General features: G+C 41.8%; 1 protein-coding gene and 1 long non-coding RNA gene across 4 annotated transcripts in view; one reads left to right on the forward strand and one right to left on the reverse strand.

The window, feature by feature from the left end:
* Positions 1 to 22,277, forward strand: part of LOC135542311 (copine-5) — a 212,481-nt gene that overhangs the window by 16,198 nt on the left and 174,006 nt on the right. The gene's annotated exons all lie outside the window — the stretch shown is intronic.
* The window catches only part of LOC135542313 (uncharacterized), a 35,184-nt gene continuing 31,050 nt past the window's right edge, over positions 18,144 to 22,277 (reverse strand). The window contains exon 4 of the long non-coding RNA XR_010456047.1: positions 18,144 to 18,373. This is a non-coding gene — a long non-coding RNA (uncharacterized LOC135542313). The remainder of the gene's footprint in view (positions 18,374 to 22,277) is intronic.

A 22,277-nucleotide genomic window follows, 5' to 3' on the forward strand; every position in this document is an offset into this window, starting at 1 on the left:
ACTAACACAAAGCTCTGAGATACTGTAGGTCACCAACACAAAGCTCTGCCTTGCTCCATGTTCCAACCTACAACACATTTCCACTCCAGAGTCGAGGGAGAAAGGGGGAAGGAAAAAGGCGAAAAGAGATTGATTTTTGTGACAGAAAGGAGAAAAATAGCAGCCTGGTCAAAATGTCATAACACGCCCCAGGACAGAGAGAGAGGTTTCTCAGAATGACAACAGGCAGGCAGGAAGTTATATTTACGTAGCAGGGGGGGGGGGTGTTAGAGGTGCAATAGACAAGACTGACAAGATCTGCTTTAGTCAGTCTATTTCCATGTCAGACTCAGCCAGTTTTGGAGCTAACTGGGTGGACAGCTGTCTAGTGAGAAAATGTGCTGATGTGTGAAGCCACAAATGAAAGTTGCCTTCTGTCGTAAAGAAACTGTTACTCTGGGTGTCGATGTGCTCTACAAAGTGAACTCTACAAGGTGTCGAAGTTCCGAAGGAATGCTGGCCCATGTTGACTCCAATGCTTCCCACAGTTGTATCAAGTTGGCGGCCAAAGAAAGATTTGGTTTTGGGGGTGACTAGAGAGATATACCTGCTGGAGCATGTGCTACAGGTGGGAGATGCTATGGTGACCAGCAAGCTGAGATAAGGGGGGACTTTACCTAGCAGGGTCTTGTAGATGACATGGAGCCAGTGGGTTTGGCAACGAGTATGAAGCGAGGGCCAGCCAACGAGAGCGTACAGGTCGCAATGGTGGGTAGCATATGGGGCTTTGGTGATAAAACGGATTGCACTGTGATAGACTGCATCCAATTTGTTGAGTAGGATATTGGAGGCTATTTTGTAAATGACATCGCCGACGTCGAGGATTGGTAGGATGGTCAGTTTTACAAGGGTATGTTTGGCAGCATGAGTGAAGGATGCTTTGTTGCGAAATAGGAAGCCAATTCTAGATTTAACTTTGGATTGGAGATGTTTGATATGGGTCTGGAAGGAGAGTTTACAGTCTAACCAGACACCAAAGTATTTGTAGTTGTCCACGTATTCTAAGTCAGAGCCGTCCAGAGTAGTGATGTTGGACAGGCGGGCAGGTGCAGGTAGTGATCGGTTGAAGAGTATGCATTTAGCTTTACTTGTATTTAAGAGCAATTGGAGGCCACGGAAGGAGAGTTGTATGGCTTTGAGGCTTGCCTGGAGGGTTGTTAACACAGTGTCCAAAGAAGGGCCAGAAGTATACAGAATGGTGTCGTCTGCGTAGAGGTGGATCAGAGACTCACCAGCAGCAAGAGCGACATCATTGATGTATACTGAGAAGAGAGTCGGTCCAATAATTGAACCCTGTGGCACCCCCATAGAGACTGCCAGAGATCCGGACAGCAGACCCTCCGATTTGACACACTGAACTCTATCAGAGAAGTAGTTGGTGAACCAGGCGAGGCAATCATTTGAGAAACCAAGGCTGTCGAGTCTCCCGATGAGGATGTGGTGATTGACAAACAGCTAAACAGCTATTGATTTCGAACCACAGAGAGTTACCACAAGTCGTAAAGAAAACAAGAGCTGCCTCCACTATTCCAGCACCATTTCAATTTCAACATCATCAAATCACCTCTGCTTTGTCTAATACAGTGATAACTAAAAGATACAAAAAACAATTTAGTCCAGTCAATGTAAGCTAAATATGATGTGGCTGTCCATGGTTCTGATTTCTGTGTGTGTGCGTGCATGCTCAAGCAAGTAGAAAAACAGGTTGGCTCACCCTACTTTTAGAGAAACGCTAATGTCATCCTCCTCTCTTTCGTGTTGACAAAAACGGTCTATCACTCTGTCATACAGTAGACGCTTTTATTTTGTGTGGCTAAAATGCTTGCTCGCTAGGCTATATTCCATTCATGGACAATGTTAGCTTGTTAACATTAGCCTTCTACATCTAGGGACATATTGAACTTCCAAATCCCTATCTCCATCCATGGTGAATTTAGGAAAGGGCCCATTTTAGCTAGCCACTGGAGGAAAACAACACTACAAGATGTCACAATTCAATTTATTTCTGTCAAGGATGTATTCTCTCAATGCGATTTGATAGCCAAAATCCAAGCTGGCTTGCCTCTCCCTTTTTTTTTTGGTGTGCCAGGACCATTCACAGTTGTGTTCTCTGTTTACCTCAATGCTAATCGGCATTTAAAAAAAAACTTTATCAAGGGAGGCCAAAAGTTTGCTGGCTTCCCTTGCATTCAATATTACGGGTGGCAACATTGTCATACTTATTTGGACCACACAGGATCAGATTGATGGCCTACACACACGGAGACGGGTGCTGTTTTGCTCACTCGGATGCATTATCCTATGAGATTTATTCCGCCTCTAGCGAATTGATAGAAAATTACGAAAAAAACTGAGACGAAAGATAAAATACATTTTTTGTATAAAATCAATTCTTGGTCAATTTTTGGGAGAAGCCTGGCTTCCTTCGGCATCCATGATTACACACCACTGCCAGCAACATTGCTCTGTGATATTGCCACAGGCATTGCCAATGTATCGTTGCCTTTTATGACAATGAGTTTTCATGTATCTTTTTTTCTCATCATCATTTCATTCTTAGCATCATTATGCGTGACTATGCACACCAGATAGTCGTCTGTTGCAGAGAAACCCACGTACAGAAATATGGCCTTATCAATAAATGGAATATACAGTGCCTTCAGTGAGTATTCACACCCCTTGACTTATTCCACATTTTGTTGTGTTACAGCCTGAATTCAAAATGGATTAAATATATTTTTTTATCACCCATCTACACACAATAGCCCATAATTAGTTTTTTTTTATGTTGAAATTTTAGCAAATTTATTGAAAATGAAATATAGAAATATCTCATTTACAAAAGTTTTCACACCCCTGAGTCAGTACATGTTAGAATCACCTTTGGCAGTGATTACAGCTGTGAGTCTTTCTGGGTAAGTCAAAACTGTAACTAGGCCACTGAGGAACATTCAATGTTGCCTTGGTAAGCAACTCCAGTGTATATTTGTGTTTTAGGTTAAAGTCCTGCTGAAAGGTGAATTTGTCTTCCAATGTTTGTTGAAAAGCAACATTGCTTTTTTATCCCCCAAAAATCCTGTGTGTGTGTGTGTGTGTGTGTGTGTGTGTGTGTGTGTGTGTGTGTGTGTGTGTGTGTGTGTGTGTGCGTGTGCGTGTGCGTGTGTGTGGTAATCATCAGTATGTCTGGTGTCTTTGAGAGAGTTAATCAGAGTTACTCATTGCCATGCAGGTAGAGGGGGGGGGAGTTAAACTGTGCGTTAGCTCTTTGATGTGAGGAGGAGTTAAGTGTACAGTCAGACAAAGTTCTGTCTCTGAGTGAAAGCCTTTCTCCCATTAGGATCTGGATGAATCAGAGAAGCCTAGAGTACATTCAAAGTTCTGGTTGTGAAAACCTTTCATTAGTTTGAGAATAAATGTGACAGACCACCTTGATTCGGTCTTATGTAGCAAAATTGAAATGGTATTTTTTTTACATTGGATAAAAGCAGAGACACAGAGCTATAAAATGGTATATCATACACTGCATCTGAGGAACAATGGGAAAGTAATTCTGCTTTGAAAGTTGATAAACTTGTAACCTTACTGTTGAGGAAATGGCCTTTGAATATTTTGGTACCTACTGGAAAGCTCTTCTTTGTCTAAACCCATTCAGCATCGTTCACACTTGCATCTTGGAGTCTTTTGTTAAGACATTTAGCTAGCTAGCTAAACAATGAACCATACTCCCAACTCATGATATTACTACCTTGCATGAATCTGCAGGTAGCTAACCAACCAGGTTGAATGTTAGCTAGCTTAGACTATAACTAGCCAAGCAAATGGCTCTGCGATATGAATAATAAGATCATTCACGTAACAATAGCTAGCGAGCCAGACAGCTAGCGTTAGCTACTTAGCTAACAGTACACTTTAACTTGACATGAAAACGTCTTTGTCAAAATTAGAAACGTGTAATATCTGAATATCTTACCCGTCCGTATACATCATGGTTGGATGCTTCTCCCTGACATGGATGCCATGGTTGCACTTAGTTTGAAGATGTAATCCAGAGACAGGTGTTTTCTCCATCTCCTTAGCTGTCATACTCTAATTCCACTGATTTCAAAACTCGGTCCTACAGAAATTGGAGAGCAACACTTCTGCAGTTCTACTAAGCAATATATTTTTTTAAAGCAGCATTAGACAGGATCACCTACACATATTCACCAGCAGAAATAGACAGACCAATCTGAACTCATCTTTTGGCATGTCCAGCCCACTCATTATCTTAGCCAATCATGGCTAGCAGGAAGGTTGCTGTCTTTTTCTGTGGCTAAACCAAATAGGCTCATAATTTAACAATATTGTTTGTATTTACAGATGGCATACAAGTTTAAGACACATTAAAGTTCACATGTTCCAGAAGGCATTTCTGCCAAAAAACGCATTATGATAAAAAAAAGGATTATATTCAAATGGCTCTTGTGTGAATTCATGACCCGCGACATATGCTTAGTTTCCTGAAATGGGTCACAAAATGTAAAGTTGAGGATGGTCAGGGTTTGGGATTGTAATGCATAGATGATAATGTTGAGCCAAATCGCTTAGATGATTAATATTCACATAGAACATGTCATGCATCAAAGGCCAGTTGAACGGTGTTTCCTCTGACACATTGGTGTGGCTGGCTTCCCGGTTTAAACTGGACGGTGTTAAGGAGCGCGGTTAGGCGGGGTCATGTTTCAGAGGACGCATGACTCCACCTTCGCCTCTCCCGAGCCCGTTGGGGAGTTGCAGCGATGAGACAAGATCGGAAAATTGGGGAGAAAAAGGAGGTAAAATGGAAGAAGAATATAATAAAAACATTTAAAAGACCACCTGGGAACATGCATGAACCCCTATAACCTTTTCCCATGTAACGTATTCCATAGAGTGAGTATGACCACTCCTGGTGAGGAGACATTAACAATAAATCACTTTCTACATACATCCCTGTAAAAAAAAGAAGAAAATTACTTAATTTAGAAGTAAAAGAACCGTAAAGCATGAGAAGAACATCTTAGTTGTTAGGGGATAAAACATGACTGTAATCCACATTCTTACTACACTGTGACTACAATATGTAAACACAGAGCACTTTCAGGTGAACGGAATCGAAATGATAAAAATAAGAAGGGATAGGAGATTGTGCAAAAACAATTTGGGAGAAGTAAATCTGTTTATATGATTGATCTGAAAGTGTTCTGTGTTTGCATATTCTAGTCATTCCGTTACCCACTATCTCATGGTTTGAGACAGGACGGCCCACTGTCAGCTACTCCTGTGATAGTCCAAGAGAGTCCAAGCACTATATATTTTTTTACCAGACAGGGAGATGTTTTTTTTTGTCACTCATTTTCTTTTCTTTTAAATTTTCTCCCCTTTTTTTCAAAAATCTATCTGGAAATCATAGTCTATCAGCTACTGTGGCTTCTGTATATGCCCTGGGGGGGGGGGGGGACCCTGTCGGAGTGCTCTCACAGGAGTAGCTGACAGTGGGGCTGCCTGTCTCGAACCATTTTCATGAGATAGTGGGTGACTGAATCAAAATGCCCCTGAGAGGGCAGTGAGTGGGGGGTATGGGACTTGGCTGAAGGTACAAAACCCTGCAGACACTTGTAGCTGCCTATTGGGTGGGGGATTCTTTGCGACGTCATCATAGAATGATGAATAACTTTTGGGGTAGTTTGAGATGATTTCAAGTCCAGTTTTCAAGTCCTGTACCTTGTATGTGACACCAGGCTGTCCATCTGTGTCAAACTGATGTAGGATTTTGCAGGGCAGCTTGCCTGGATCTGTCATGAAAACCAGATCACCAACTTAAAATGGTTTGAAAACAGTTCCCTTGTGGATATTTAGCTACATTCAGTGCTGTTTGGTTAAGGGTAGCATAGAGATTGTTATATTTTGTGAAATAGTCCGTTATAACCTAAATGTATATTTTTCCACCAGTAGTGGGGTTCAACTATGCAAAATATGTAGCCACCTTCTGAAATGTGTGTAAAGCCATTTTTCTGCTGGACGGGAGCTTTCGAGTTAAGCATTGGGGAGTGGCTAGATTGACATGAGAGGCAACCCTTACAAAAGTGACCAATATCTTTGCTCATGAATAGCCAGTGACAGAGCATCCTAGCCCGCTCAAGTGTTGTCGCTGGGCCCATATACCCACACAGAGGGTGTCCATGTAGGTGGGCTAGGGTTTCAAGGATCAGTGTACCTGGAATGATAACCTGGTATGCCAGCGTATCACCTGGAGAAAGAAGGACTTCTCTACACAAGAGACTGTTGTGGATGAAAGCTTTGGGTATTCAGACCATCATTTCCAAAGTGCTGCAGGGGAGTTTTGAGGTGGTCTCCCCACTGGCCTCATCTGATCCAGTTCGAGCCAGTGGAACACTTCATGTAGTATTGGGTCAGCGTGTTGGGCAGCTTGGAGGCTATCTAAGTGCGGTAGGTCATCCTCAGGTGGGGATGGTTGCTCTCCAGTAACTGAATCAGGTAAGTGTGGTGAGGTTTGGTCAAGCTTGACAGGAGAATATTGCACAGCTGCAGAACCTGACTGGGCTTTTCCTGTGTCTGATTTGGTCAATGCTTTTGTAGCAGAGGCGGAGTGTTAGCCGTGTAGAGGGGTCATCTTCCGTTGCTCGAGCTGGGCAACGGATCAACGAGTCAGCATTGATATATTTTCTTTCCTCCCTGTGTTCAACCATGTAGTTGTAAACATCGGGTTCCAGTGCCCATCGTTGTCTCCACCCTGTGGGGTCATTGTCCAGTGGGATTTTTCTGAGTGCCACGAGTGGTTTGTGATCAGTTACGACCTTGAACGGATTGCAGCCGAAATAATGTCTGAAATATTGGATGAGTTCCTTGTCATATGTGGACCAGTTTGACTCAGACGGGTTGAACATGTGACTAGCAAAGGTGATCACTGTTTCTCTGCCATTCTGCACTTGACTGAGAACAGCACCAATTGCCAGCTTGAATGCAAAACAGTGAATGAGGAAGAGCTGGTAAAATAATTCCTGTACGGTGGCTCAGAGAGGGTCTGTCTCAAGTATTTGAAAGCTGCTTCCCTTGACCACTCAAAAGGAACGTCCTTATGTGCGGGCTGCATTTTGGGTTTCTTATTAATGAGAACCTTCCTGTAGTATGTTCACAGACCCACGAAGGCTCTGACGTTTTTGGGAGAGGATGGGACAGGTCAATTTTTCACATGCTCCACATTTCTGGGATCTGGTCTCACGTCCTGGGCAGACACAACATGGCCTAGAAATGTCACTTTGCTCTGAACAAAGGTGCATTTTGATGGCTTCAGCTTCAAATCTGCTGACCTGAATCTCTGGAAAACTTTGTACAGGTGCTGATGGTGTTCTTCCAAGTTCCTGCTGAACACGATGACTTCATCCAGGTAAACTAGGCAGTGGTTACAGTGACAACTGGCATGAATTTATACTAGAGGCCGCTTCTTGTGTTAAACAACAACTTTTTCCTGTCTGTAGAAGCCATGGGAACCTGCCAGTAACCACTGAATAGATCAACCGTACCGAAAATCCGTATTTCCGAGCGACTCTAGAGTGTCATCCACTCAAGGCAGGGGATGGGAGTCACATATTAAAGCATTAATATTTCTGTAATAGACACAGAATCTGTAGCTTCCATCTTTCTTTTTGACCATAACTGCTGGAGAACACCAGGGGCTGTGACTTGGTTCGATCAGATAATATTCAATCAACTGATCAACATGATCAACTGATCAACATTCTCGTCAATCATTGCACGTACAGCGCCATTGACCTCTGGAGCAGAACTGAAAAAGTGTGTGCGTGCAAGGAGGCCTACAAACCTGACTCAGTTACTCCAGCTCTGTCAGGAGGAATGGGCCAAAATTCACCCAACTTATTGTGGGAAGCTTGTGGAGGGCTACCCGAAACGTTTGACCCAAGCTAAAAAAGGCAATGCTACCAAATAGTATTTGAGTGTATGTAAACTGACCGACTGGGAATGTGATGAAAGAAATAAACGCTGAAATAAATAATTCTCTCTACTATTATTCTGGCATTTCACATTCTTCAAATAAAGTGGTGATCCTAACTGACCTATAACAGGGAATTTTTACTGGGATTAAATGTCAAAATTTGTGAAAAACTGAGTTTAAATGTATTTGGCTAAGGTGTATGTAAACTTCCGACTTCAACTGTAGCTAGCTAACTTGTTCAATGCTGTGGTCGGTAGTGCCGTCATACGAAACTGCACATAAGGTCCGTAATTCCTAACGGAAACAGAAAAGTTATGTTCCCCAGACGCTGTCACCGTGTATGTAAGGCAGGGATATAAAGATTTGCCGAATAACTTCACTCTTAGATGATTCATATTTAATATCCAACTTACACAGAACTTGTCATACATCAAAGGCTTGTTCAAGAAGACCACCCGGGAACATGCATGGACCCCAATAACCTTATCCCAGGTCAAATATTTCAGAGTAATTACACCCACTCCTGGCAAGGAGACATTAACATTTTTTATAGTTCTGAAGCTGTCCCAAATCACTGAGATATCTTCATCAGAACCCGAGTTTTGAGCTTTTAAAGTTGAGTTTGGCTAAAAATATAAAAAAGGAGAAAACAGCATTTGAAAATTCCATTGAGAGGCATCAGAAAAACACCAACTCTCCGCTTGACTGTTTCAAAAGAGGTTGTCACTATATATATATTATTTTAAAACAGCATCTGCTGGTATTGTTTGCATTAAATAATCATTACTAGAACAAATTATCATACTGTACAATAATAGATACATATATTTGAATTGTAGACAAAATAATGTACATTTCAATGCAATTATGAACCGTCAATAACACTTCCTTAAAAAGAAAAACATTTAAAAAAAATATCTGTTTGATGTGACAACACTGGATGGCATGAAAATTCAGCTTGCAGGAATGGTTAGTGGAATGATTTGCCTACGTCTCTATGGCCAGAAGGAACAATCTCATCTGCTGAGAGATTAGATGAAATTAGTTTTTCATACAGGCAAAGTAAAAACAATGTAAACACTCACAAAACTAGAAGACAATCACACGAAACCTAAATATAACTGTAGAGGCAAATAAAAGAGTACAGTACTAGTGTTCAAAACAAAATAAAGTTATTGGGTAAGGTCGTGTGTTGACTGTGACCTGGTATTGTTGATGGCCCGGATTGCAGTTGGCAAGAAGGATTTAATTAATATTGATATTAATGAATTTGACTCTCTCTCTGACAAACAAACACAAAGAGATCTCTAACACACACAAACACAAACTACTACAGTAGGTCTTCATTCTTGCCTTAGCCGAGTGCTCCATGGTGACGACCATATTGGATCCAGCGCTGACCCCTAGATCCATGAGCTAGCCTATTCCATTCACCATCTTACCCCAAGGGGAAAAAACACACGTTTCAGTGCTTTATCAGTCTTATTTCTTTGGGCCCACAATAAGGTCAAATGTCATGGAGACCCAAATGTAGATATATTTTTTTAAATGACACTCTTGTTAGCTAGCTAACATGTTTTGTGGATGGAATATAGGGAGGGGAAAATACCATGGCTGGTGAAATAGTAAGTGGAACATTTAGGCTAACATTAGCTATAGCTGCTTGTCTTCAAATTTGTCTTCGAGAGTACTGTCACTCCAACAACACTGGCTGAAGCCTACCTTGAACAAATACGAAGTAGATGCAGGTAGTGGAGGCCTGATGGTTTTTAAAGTCTAGCTAATGCATTGTGTACTTAATTAGCTAGCTAGCTTAACATGCCTTGCTAGCTCCTCGTTGAAGATGCTCTCTCATCTCTTCATCAATTATAAGGTGACAGACGATCGTTGATTCAATAATCATTGATTACTGGTAATTCGGAGCATAGTGGCAGCTTTGCTCAAAGAGTAATGACAACTAACTAGCTAAATCAAACAACAGCGTTATTTATCTGAGAAGTAGCTGTCAGCTTCAACGATGATTGATGACTAACTAGAAATGAGAAGATTGCGTGCATGTGCTACGGTACTACTAGTATGACAGGAGCACAATCCCAATTCGCACCCCTAGTCGCCTGTGCACTCGTTCAGACCCCCGCAAAGATTAAAAGCAGTGGCTTGGTGTAACTGTATAGGTATACAATTCATCTACTGCTTTTACATCTTTGAGGGGAGTGAAGGCGAGTGGCCATTACTATCAAGAAATGTTTACAGCAGGCCGGTGCACGGTGTTTCCTCCTACACATTGGTGCGGCTGGCTTCCGGGTTGGATGCGTGCTGTGTTAAGAAGCAGTGCGGCTTGGTTGGGTTGTGTTTCGGAGGATGCATGACTTTCGACCTTCGTCTCTCCCGAGCCAGTATGGGAGTTGTAGCGATGAGACAAGATAGTAACTACTACTAATTGGATACTAGGAAATTGGGGAGAAAAAGGGGGTAAAATAAAAATAAATAAAAAATTAAACCTAAAAAATACTACATTTTGTTTTTTCCCTCCTTTTATTTTATTCCACTGTTCATTTTATTATATTCCCTTTGGAAGAAAGAACAGGTACAAACTGCCCTGGTACACAGAGCTTATTATCAACGCTAAGCAAACATAATTAATCATAGCTCCTCTGTGTGCTGGAACATTTTTTTTATTTTTTATTTTATTTCACCTTTATTTAACCAGGTAGGCAAGTTGAGAACAAGTTCTCATTTACAATTGTGACCTGGCCAGGATAAAGCAAAGCAGTTCGACACATACAACGACACAGAGTTACACATGGAGTAAAACAAACATACAGTCAATAATACAATATAAACAAGTCTATATACGATGTGAGCAAATGAGGTGAAATAAGGGAGGTAAAGGCAAAAAAAGGCCATGGTGGCAAAGTAAATACAATATAGCAAGTAAAACACTGGAATGGTAGATTTGCAATGGAAGAATGTGCAAAGTAGAAATAAAAATAATAGGGTGCAAAGGAGCAAAATAAATAAATAAATTAAATACAGTAGGGAAAGAGGTAGTTGTTTGGGCTAAAATATAGGTGGGCTATGTACAGGTGCAGTAATCTGTGAGCTGTTCTGACAGTTGGTGCTTAAAGCTAGTGAGGGAGATAAGTGTTTCCAGTTTCAGTGCTTTTTGTAGTTCGTTCCAGTCATTGGCAGCAGAGAACTGGAAGGAGAGGCGGCCAAAGAAAGAATTGGTTTTGGGGGTGACTAGAGAGATATACCTGCTGGAGCGTGTGCTACAGGTGGGAGATGCTATGGTGACCAGCGAGCTGAGATAAGGGGGACTTTACCTAGCAGGGTCTTGTAGATGACATGGAGCCAGTGGGTTTGGCGACGAGTATGAAGCGAGGGCCAGCCAACGAGAGCGTACAGGTCGCAATGGTGGGTAGTATATGGGGCTTTGGTGACAAAACGGATTGCACTGTGATAGACTGCATCCAATTTGTTGAGTAGGGTATTGGAGGCTATTTTGTAAATGACATCGCCAAAGTCGAGGATTGGTAGGATGGTCAGTTTTACAAGGGTATGTTTGGCAGCATGAGTGAAGGATGCTTTGTTGCGAAATAGGAAGCCAATTCTAGATTTAACTTTGGATTGGAGATATTTGATTTGATGGGTCTGGAAGGAGAGTTTACAGTCTAACCAGACACCTAAGTATTTGTAGTTGTCCACGTATTCTAAATCAGAGCCGTCCAGAGTAGTGATGTTGGACAGGCGGGCAGGTGCGGGTAGCGATCGGTTGAAGAGCATGCATTTAGTTTTACTTGTATTTAAGAGCATTGAAGCTTGCCTGGAGGGTTGTTAACACAGTGTCCAAAGAAGGGCCAGAAGTATACAGAATGGTGTCGTCTGCGTAGAGGTGGATCAGAGACTCACCAGCAGCAAGGCAACCTCATTGATGTATACAGAGAAGAGAGTCGGTCCAAGAATTGAACCCTGTGGCACCCCCATAGAGACTGCCAGAGGTCCGGACAGCAGACCCTCCAATTTGACACACTGAACTGAACATGGGTCTCTGTGACACGTTCCATGATAGTCAGTTCCAAGATTCCCTCTGTGGCTGTTGGCCGGTAACTGGTGTGTGTATATTTGCATGTACGTGTATGTGTGCATATGTGGTGGCTGGCTCCTGTCAGGGGATCTCCCCAGAGAGAAACACTTATGAATAATTAAGGGTTCTGTGAGAAAAATGATCCAGCTCCGCCATCGAGCCCACATCCACCCTGGGAAGACCGACGCTCATCCACCCTGGGAAGGCTGACGCTCATCCACCCTGGGAAGACCGACGCTCATCCACCCTGGGAAGGCTGACGCTCATCCACCCTGGGAAGACCGACGCTCATCCACCCTGGGAAGACCGACGCTTATCCACCCTGGGAAGACCGACGCTCATCCAACCTGGGAAGACCGACGCTCATCCACCCTGGGAAGACCGACGCTCATCCACTCTGGGAAGACCAACGCTCATCCACCCTGGGAAGACCAACGCTCATTCACCCTGGGAAGACCGACCTCGAGTCTAATGCTAGAGGTCTGCAGGGGCAATGCCATCCCTCATTCCTTTACTGCCTTTATCCTCCTCTATTATGCTCCTTTCTCCTCATGCGTCCCTCTCTCCTCACAACTTGTTTCCTTACTCCTCCAACCTATTTCTTCTCTATCTCTTCCCTTCCTCCATCCTCCTCTCTTCTCCCACACCATTACCCTCTTCCTTCCCTCCGTATCACCCTCTCCATCTACTCAGTAGCATGCAAAGCCCTTCATCCCCTACTCTCTCCTCCCTCTCCCCCTCCTCTGTCCTCTAAACATTCTCCCCCTGCTGACATTAATCTCAGGAGTGATTGAGGACTAGGGGCGGAATATTAAAGAATTCTTATTTCTGCATCTAGATGCTGCCGTGTGCCTTCTACATTCTGATTTCAGAGCTGTGGTGTGTCTCCCCCGGGCGACAATCAATCAACTTTGTGTGGTTTCTTTTTCTGTGTATTTAGGGGTGAGAGCGAGCTGATCTCATAACTCACATACAGATCATATCCTGTACATTTCTGTCTGGGTAATACTAGTGTGGCCGTGGCTGAGGCCATCGATTGGGATCTAATTGAGAAGCACAGATGGTTTGTGATTCAGACAGTGCAGAGCTAGAGAGGCGAGCAGAGGCAGAGGGAGAGGGAGAAGCAGGGAGAGGGAGAAGGGGAGGTAGGGCAGCCAGGTCATACCAGATCCACTGCAGTATTAGATGTTTGCCCAGGTCCCCTTGTGCATGCATGCAATTTCAATAGGTTTCCTATTGTCCACTAGGGGCAACATTAGTACCTTTTCATCATCTCGTGGGCTTGCTAGGAGGGTGTTGTGGATGGGGATAGACGAAAAGCTTAAACTGCGGCTCCGAGGATCGTGAATTCAATCCCAGTGCTAGACACGTTTTTATTAGAAATGATTTCTGTTTCAACCTTACCCCAAACCGTAACCCTCACCTTAATCCCTAGGAATTAATGACTAAATTTAACCATTGAGTTTCGAGTTTCACTTTCGGTTTCAACTGGCACAGTTGCCACATAGCAGGCCTACCTTCACTTCACACATAGACGTTTATTCCTGCCTGGACAAACATTAAATACTGAAGTGAGAACATGAGATCTTTTTGTTGGGTAGGGAGAGGCAAACAATGAATATGTTTGGCGAGGTGTGCACACCTTTTCCAGATCGATTTGATTTCATTGCGATTCAAATGCGAAAGCATGCCTTGATAATATCCCTCCGTTGTGAACACAATCTCAGTGGCATTCGGGCCTGAGCAGAACATCAGCCTGGTTGAATCCATGAGCAGTTTTTGACTAGCAGATGTATTTCTTACACAGTATGCTAGAGCTGGGAGGTCAGATAAACAGTGACCTTTGTATGCATATTCATGTTATGCGCCCACTAGCGGAGACCCTACTGTGCATACAGCTGGCCAGCTGGAATACACTCTGGATGTAAACTTTTGGCCTTAGAAAATACAGCATTCAAAATCAATAGGACTGTTTAATGGGAATGAATGGCAGTAGAAGCACAATCTGGATTTTACCGATGCAGGAAAATAAAAGTAGGGCAAATCAAATAAAAGTTTGTTGGTGGCACACACAGTTTAGATGTTGTGGTAGTTGTAGCAGGTGCAGGGAAATGCTAGCTCCTAACAAAGCAGTAAAATGTCAACAAGTACACAAATAAATCAACAACATCGGAAAAAGTATAATAAAACAAGAAATATAAAAATGCCAGAAAAAAATCAAATGAACTCAAATAGCACTGTAACAGTAAAATGCCATCGCTATATGTAAGCCGGGTGAATTTACACAAGATATACTAAGAATGATATGTTTAGCGGTAGATATGGCAGAGTGAGATATGTCAAGAATCCAGTATTGAAATGAATATGTGGTATGTATAAGCAATGTAACTAAAATGCAATGCACAGTGGTAGAAATAATAGAATGAGCTATGTCGAGAATACAGTATTTAAATACACAGTGCAAAATGGATAGAATTGCAAGAATTTAGCTTCCGGACCTGAGTCCAGAATATAAAACTACAGTGCTGTGAAAAAGTATTTGCCCCCTTTCTAATTTTCTCTACTTTTGCATATTTCTAATACTGAATTATCAGATGTTCAACCGAAACCTAATATTAGATAAAGGAAACCTGAGTGAACAAATAACATAACAATGACATACTTACTTCATTTATTTCATAAATAAAGTTATGCAACACCCAATACCCCCTGTGTGAAAAAGTAATTGCCCCCTCCACCTTTAGCTGCAATGACTCCAACCAAACACTTTCTGTAGTTGTTGGTCAGTCTCTCACTTAGCTGTGGAGAAATTTTGGCCCACTCTTCAATGCCGAAAGTCTATAACTCAGTGACATTTGTGTTTTCAAGCATGTAGACTTGATTGTGTGTTTTGGATTATTGTCTTGCTGCATGACCCAGCTGCGATTCAGCTCACAGACGGATGGCCTGACATTCTCCTGTAGAATTCTCTGATACAGAGCAGAATTCAAGGTTTCTTCTATCAAGGCAAGTTGTCCAGGTCCTGCGGCAGCAAAGCATCCCCAAACCATCACACTACTACCACCATGCTAGACCGTTGGTATCAGGTTCTTACTGTGGAATGTAGTGTTTGGTTTTTGACAGGCATAATGGGACCCATGTCGTCCAAAACGTTATACTTTTAACTCATCTGTCCATAGAACATTCTTCAAAGATGCTTGATGATCATCCAGGTGCTTCCTGGTGCTTTTTGGCAAACTTTCAATGCTTGTATCGACATTGTTGTTCCATTAAATGGATTTTTGTACCATTTTCCGTGGAAATTGATAAAACTCGTCTTTGTGGATAGAGTTCTATGGTTTGTTTAACTTAGAAATCTATGGTTTTTGTTTGGTATATATTAACTGAAAAATCGGAGTCTCAGCGTAATTCCATTACCATGGAATTGCCCCCAACTCCTTGACCTTTGTCCCATCATAAGTTTCATGTCCGTTCTAGTGTTCTAATTATATGGGCAAAACTCTGTTTAACTGCAGATTTAGAATTGTTATGACCACCATGTTGGCACCAAATGTTCCATGACATTCCAGATAGAACATAGATCACATTCTACAGTAGTGGTTGAATGTTTGGTGCCAACATGGCAGACCGTTAGCTGAGCCACCTGTGGCTCTGCGCCTGTTGAGGTTTCTGAGAGGAAGACGGCTCATAATAACCCCATCAGAGAATATGTGGATGCAGTTTCAACAACAAATCACTGAAATATTTTTGCATAGGGAATCTCAGGATCCAGATTTCGCCACTCTGGTGTTGTCTCTTGTTGCTGCCATTTACTTGGTGTTTATATAGGACGAAATCTGGCCTGCTTGCTACTTAAACTGCACACTGTGTACTACTTAGCACATGCTGTTTAGTAAAAAAATATGCATTATGCCACAGCCAAAACGTCTTACTTTTGGTGTGTTCAAGACAACTGGGAATTCAGAAACAAAACAAGCTCAGACTGGGAAAAATCGTGACGTTACCTGTGTGGCAAGCTTTCTAGCGTCTAGAGCTGCTGAGGCATCACCGAAGTGGGTGCCATACAGTCGTAGCCAAAAGTTTTGAGAATGACACAAATATTAATTTTCACAAAGTCTGCTGCCTCAGTTTGTATGATGGCAATTTGCACATACTCCAGAATGTTATGAAGAGTGATCAGATGAATTGCAATTTATTGCAAAGTCCCTCTTTGTCATGCAAATGAACTGAATCCCCCAAAAAACATTTACACTGCATTTCAGCCCTGCCACAAAAGGACCAGCTGACATCATGTCAGTGATTCTCTTGTTAACACAGGTGTGAGTGTTGACGAGGAAAAGGCTGGAGATCACTCTGCTGACTGAGTTCGAATAACAGACTGGAAGCTTCAAAGGGAGGGTGGTGCTTGGAATCATTTGTCTTCCTCTGTCAACCATGGTTACCTGCAAGGAAACACGTGCCGTCATCATTGTTTTGCTCAAAAAGGGCTTCACAGGCAAGGATATTGCTGTCAGTATGATTGCACCTAAATCAACCATTTATCGGATCATCAAGAACTTCAAGGAGAGCGGTTCAATTGTTGTAAAGTAGGCTTCAGGGTGCCCAAGAAAGTCCAGCAAGTGCCAAGAATTTGAGGATGGCCTGGTGTCAAGAAGGACAGCAAAGAAGCCACTTATCTCCAGGAAAAACATCAGGGACAGACTGATATTCTGCAAAAGGTACAGGGATTGGACTGCTGAGGACTGGGGTAAAGTCATTTTTTCTGATGAATCCCATTTCGAATTGTTTGGGGCATCCGGAAAAAAGCTTGTCTGGAGAAGACAAGGTGAGCGCTACCATCAGTCCTGTGTAAACAGTAAAGCATCCTGAGAACATTCATGTGTGGGGTCGCTTCTCAGCCAAGGGAGTGGGCTCACTCACAATTTTGCCTAAGAACACTGCCATGAATAAAGAACGGTACCAACACATCCTCCGAGAGCAACTTCTCCCAACCATCCAGGAACAATTTGGTTATGAACAATGCCTTTTCCAGCATGATGGAGCACCTTGCCATATGGCAAAAGTGATAACTAAGTGGCTCGGGGAACAAAACATCGATATTTTGGGTCCATGGCCAGGAAACTCCCCAGACCTTAATCCCATTGAGAACTTGTGGTCAATCCTCAAGAGGCGGGTGGACAAACAAAACCCCACAAATTCTGACAAACTCTAAGCATTGATTAGGCAAGAATGGGCTGCCATCAGTCAGGATGTGGCCCAGAAGTTAATTGACAGCATGCCAGGGCGGATTGCAGAGGTCTTGAAAAAGAAGGGTCAACACCGCAAATATTGACTCTTTGCATCAACTTCATGTAATTGTCAATAAAAGCCTTTGACACTTGTGAAATGCTTGTAATTATACTTCAGTATTCCATAGTAACATCTGAGAAAAAATATCTAAAGACACTGAAGCAACAAACTTTGTGGAGATTAATATTTGTATCATTCTCAAAACCTTTGGCCACAACTGTAAATTGTGAAGGAGAAGTCCAGTGGCTACATGAATCAGGCTGGTTCCCAGAGTAGACCTCTACAAGATCGTTACCAAATCCCATCTTCATCAGCCATTTCCCTGACCACCTTACTCTGATCAAGCCATGAACTGTCCCTCTCCATCTTTGGAGGATCCATGCACTCAGACTTGGCCTCTAGTGGTTGACCTAGCCAACTATAGCTAGGCTACTTGTGATCATGTATTGCTTATTAGTTTTTTTATACTTTTAATGCGCTTGACATTATGAAAAGCGCTATAGAAAACACCAATTATTATACCACAGAGGGTTTATTTAGTTTAGTAGAGCAAAAAAAAAGCTCTGATGAAGCTCAAGAGGCCGACAAGTAAGCTTCAATAAAAAAGTGATACTAGCAAGAGCGGTGTACAGGTTTCTTTTAACGTATCTAATTGTTACCATGCACCTGCAACAAGATATCTCAGATGTGCGAGTGCATTTATATGTTGAAAGTAAAACACCCTAACAGTAGATGTACCGGTAAACACTTTTTTTTATTACAAACAAGAAACACTTTTCATTGAGAAAACAGAAATCAACTTTTGGTTAAAAACAGGAATTCACCAAAAACAGTAGAAAATGAATAAATTAATAGCTATACATAAAATACATTCTCCCGCCTCAACATCTGGAACTTTGTGGGAGGGAGAGGAGAGGAGCCCACTTCTTTTTAACCTCCCTCCAGCTCACACTTTCACATAGATCCTGAAAATACACAAGTTGAAGGACAACATTAACCAAACATGAACCGAGCTATTGTTGTGTGAACATTCTGTAGCTAGACTGACTCATACTTTATCAAATTGGAGTGCCAAGGTGAAACAGTAATGAGTGCATCTTACCATTACTTTCACCATAATAGGGGTGTATACTACTAACAGTTGCAGTGTTCCATTTTGTAACGAAAAACTAGCATTTCTATTGGACAGGTTCAGCAAACAGGGAGCGACCTACCTGAATCTGTCCAATAGAAATTCTAGTTTTCATTGCAAAACAGATCGATTTGCAACTTTTGGAGTAACGATTACAATCCTATGTGCAATGAAACTCGCTAACTAACTAGGCTAATGTTAAATATGAAGTTGTCGCTCAACAGCAAATAACCAAGTAGCTAATGTTACTGTTCAGTTACAACTTCTAGTCCTAGCTACTAAAGCATATAGCCAGTTAAATGCACGGCAGGCAGTAGGCTGCAAATCTATTTCCAAATATGTATGATGGGATAGTCGATCAGAAGCTTTGCTTTTCACCATCTTCCAAGATGTTTTGCTATATATATATATATATATATATATATATATATATATATATATATATATATATATATATATATATATATATATATATATATATATATATATATATATATATATATATGTGTGTGTGTGTGTACATTTTATGTAAATTCCATAAAATCCTCAAGTTTCCTGTAGTTTTCTGGTAAACTTTTAAATATACCCTCCCCTTAATCTCAATAAACATTCCTTGGTAAAAAAAAAGGTCAATGATAAATTATAATAATATATAACCGTATGCTTGTCATTAGACCAATTATGATAAACAATCCAACTGATGCCAGCATTACCTTATGCATTGTATTAAAGCACATGGAGTCATCCTGGTGAATTATCCTAATGGATTCCTAGTTGATAGTTTTAACAGCTTCTTAAAGCTTCATGCCACTAAAATGTATAATTAGCTGTAGGCTAATTTGTACATGGCCAGTACTTAAGCCTCTATAGAGTCTGTTTTGACGGTTGTCTTTTGTCCGTGTCACGTAGGTCGTGTCAATGAAGCAGGCCTGGTTTCAAATACAGTGCTTTCAGAAAATATTCAACTCCCTTGACTTTTTCCACATTATGTTGTGTTACAAAGTGGGAAAATGGAATTTAATAGTTGTTGTTTTTTTGTCAATGAGCTACAAATACTCCCCCCCAAAATTCTACAATTTGTAAAAAAAAATGTTTTTAATAGTAATACTAATTAGATTCAAGTATACATTCAGAATCACATTTGGCAGTGATTACAGCTGTGAGTCTTTCTGGGTAAGTCTCTAAGAGCTTTGCACACCTGGATTGTACAATATTTGCACATTATTCTTTAAAAAATAAAAATATTCAAGCTCTGTCAAGTTGCTAGACATCCCTATGAAGCCCACAAGCCTCGTCTGAAGATCCCCGTACCAGTTTAAAAAGTGAATGGAAGTACATATATGGAGATAGTTTAGTGCCTAAAACCAGGAGATCAATATAAATATAAAAAATCCTGACCTTTCTTATATCTCTCAGATATAGGATAGACACTTCAGAACAAACCTCCTTTTGATTATGTTGGGACTATCTGTTGTTCCATGTTGTGAATCTGTTATTCAATGTGTTTCTATTAGCTAATAGCAGTAATGTCAAATTCTTTTTTTGATATCGTAAGGGGTCTAAAAATGTAAAATCATATAGCTAAATGATCCTTGGTATGACCAGCATAAAACAAATGCATATGTTAGCTTAGAACGCCCCCCTCCCCTGGCTTGTGTTTTATTGTACTGCTGAAAGGTGAACTTGTCTCCCAGTGTCTGTTGGAAAGCAGACTGAACCAGATTTTCCTCTAGGATTTTCCCTGTGCTTAGCTCTATTCAACGTATTTTTATCATAAAAAACTCCCTAGTCCTTGCCGATGACAAGCATACCCACCATGCTTGACACTATGAAGATTGGAACTCAGTGATGATTGTGGACTACAGGAAAAGGAGGATGGGGCTGTAGTGGAGCAGGTTGAGAGATTCAAGTTCCTTGGCGTCCACATCACCAACAAACTAACATGATCCAAGCACACCAAGACAGTCGTGAAGAGGGCACAACAAAATCTATTCCCCCTCAGGAGACTGAAAAGATTTGGCATGGGTCCTCAGATTCTCAAAAGAATTTACAGCTGCACCATCGAGAGCATCCTGACGGGTTGCTGACGGGACATTTCTAAGTGACCTCAAACTTTTGAACAGTAGTGTGCATATTTAGACAGATGGTATTATGGATTATTAAGGGTGTTGGGGTTGACAGTTTGTACAATAGGGTGTGTGGGGATAGTTTATGGATTATAGATTGAAGTTAATGTGTGGAATAGGATATGCTATGGAACTAACACTACAGGTTTGGGGAAGAAGGATGTTTGGAGAATTTGGAAAAGTATTGTTGCTGTTTAACGTGCTCATGGCACGCACACACACACACACACACACACACACACACACACACACACACACACACACACACACACACACACACACACACACACACACACACACACACACACACACACACACACACACACACACACACACACACACACACACACACACACACACACACACACACACTAAGTGTTTGAACAGGAACCTGGAGAGTTGAGCTTATAGACAGCTGACTCTTATATCCAGACTAGACGCTAAGGTGCTCAGTTTAGTCTAAAACACTTAATTGAAATGAGTAAACCTATACGGGATCGGTGTCCCTAAACCGGGACCGTTGTTGCTCAATGTACGATAATGTGACTAGAAAACATTGTCTACAACAGCGAACTTTCTAAAGACATAGAGATGTCTTGTATGGGCAGAAAGCTTAAATGGTTGTTAATCTAACCGCACTGTCCAATTTACAGTAGATATTACAGGAAACATATACCATGCTATTGTTTGAGGACAGTGCACAACAACAAAACACTTTTATCACGGCAACTGGTTCGATACATTGACATCTGAAGGTAAATAATGTACTTACATTCAGTAATCTTGCTCTGATTTGTGAAGGTCCCAGAGGGTCCCTCACGCACAAGCACACATATTCACACACGCTGTTCATGTTGATGGGCCTCTTTGACTGTCTCCATAGGCGAACCCTTTTTGGTTCCAGGTAGAACCCTCTGTGGAAAGAGTTCTATATGGAACCCAAAAGTGTTATTCAAAGGGTTCTCCTAAGGGGACATTCGAATTACCCTTTTTTTCTAAGAGTGTATTGTAGATTACTGGGATAGAAATAGAAACGGCTACAGCCCCCTCATCTCGCCCACGTCACTTTATATACTTATACCCAACGCCTCTCCTCCCACACACGTCCCTGTTGCTCTCTGGCCGCAATTTAAGATCCAGCAGGTTCATTAGAGTAAGTGTTTCTCTCTTAAGTTCATTAAGTCTAGAAGTGTGTAGGGGGAGTTGAGGAGAGTCGGGGGAGTGTGGTAACTTTCAAGCATTCAGATTCCCAGAGTGCCTATTTTTTTCCCTCACTATCTTGCCGTCTCACTCAGTCACACGCTACCCCACCCCCTTTCTAAGCCACACCGGTCTACTTACATTTTAGTCATTTAGCAGATGCTCTTATCCAGAGTGATTTACATGGGCAATTAGGGTTAAGTCCTTTGCTCAAAGGGTCACAAACATCTTTTTCACCTAGGGGATTCGAACTACAACGATCTTTCAGTTAATGGCCCAACGCTCTTAACCGCTAGACTTCCTTCCGCCCCATCAATGCACATTTTCTGCATCACACTCAACTGGCTCTGCTTTTCTCTGGGCTCCCATAGAGGACTGTTTCATTAAAGACATGCTCCGGAACTTTGGTGA

Source organism: Oncorhynchus masou, chromosome 6 (assembly GCF_036934945.1).
Source record: "Oncorhynchus masou masou isolate Uvic2021 chromosome 6, UVic_Omas_1.1, whole genome shotgun sequence".
Taxonomy (NCBI): domain Eukaryota; kingdom Metazoa; phylum Chordata; class Actinopteri; order Salmoniformes; family Salmonidae; genus Oncorhynchus; species Oncorhynchus masou.